Here is a 731-nt window from a genome sequence, read left to right on the forward strand (position 1 = left end):
GGTCAGGCAGCAGCGCATCGGCCGCCAGGGCTTGGTGGATGGGTATGGAACCCCCTTGGGTGGGGGGTTTGGGGGCTCCTGGGGGGGATGTGGAACTCCAGGGGGGTTCAGGAGCACAGGGGTTACGGGGTTTTGCAGCTCCTGGGGGGATACAGGATATAAGTGGGGGTGAAGGTGAGTGATCCCAGGTTGTTGCAGGGTTTGGGGGACACAGAGACTCCCAGGGGTGCCAGGGGGTGCTGGGCTGCTCCCAGAATTTCACAGGGGGTTCGTGGGTTATTGTAAATCAAAGGCAGCTCCAGTGAAGGGGAAAGAATGATGCATCTGACTCCATTGATATCAGAAGGCGAATTAATCACTTTATTGTACTATATTATATACATTTAATCTAAATTGAATCTTCCAAACACTCACTCTGCACACACTGCACAGAATCTCCCAACACACACACACCTGGTCCTGACAGGCCAAGGAAACAAAACATCCTCACTTTGGGTAAATCATCTCCACATTGCATTTGACTTTGGCACAAACACAGGCACAGCAAGTGATAAAAATTGTGTTTTCCCTTTCTCTGAGATGGAGAGAATGCGAATCTCGGAAATCCTTGGGAAGGACTGTGCCTTGCTTTTCTCTGCCAAGAGAAATGTGGCAACAGTGGGTGACACTGAGAGGGCAGAGGGGACACTGAGAGGGCAGAGGGGACACTGGGAGGGCACAGGGGACCCTGG

The 731-nt window shown here is 52.3% G+C and overlaps 1 protein-coding gene across 1 annotated transcript in view; it reads left to right on the plus strand.

The window, feature by feature from the left end:
- The window catches only part of GRB7 (growth factor receptor bound protein 7), a 12,885-nt gene that overhangs the window by 11,090 nt on the left and 1,064 nt on the right, over positions 1–731 (plus strand). The window lies entirely within an intron of this gene.

This window comes from Geospiza fortis, unplaced genomic scaffold (genome assembly GCF_000277835.1).
Source record: "Geospiza fortis unplaced genomic scaffold, GeoFor_1.0 scaffold992, whole genome shotgun sequence".
NCBI classification, from domain to species: domain Eukaryota; kingdom Metazoa; phylum Chordata; class Aves; order Passeriformes; family Thraupidae; genus Geospiza; species Geospiza fortis.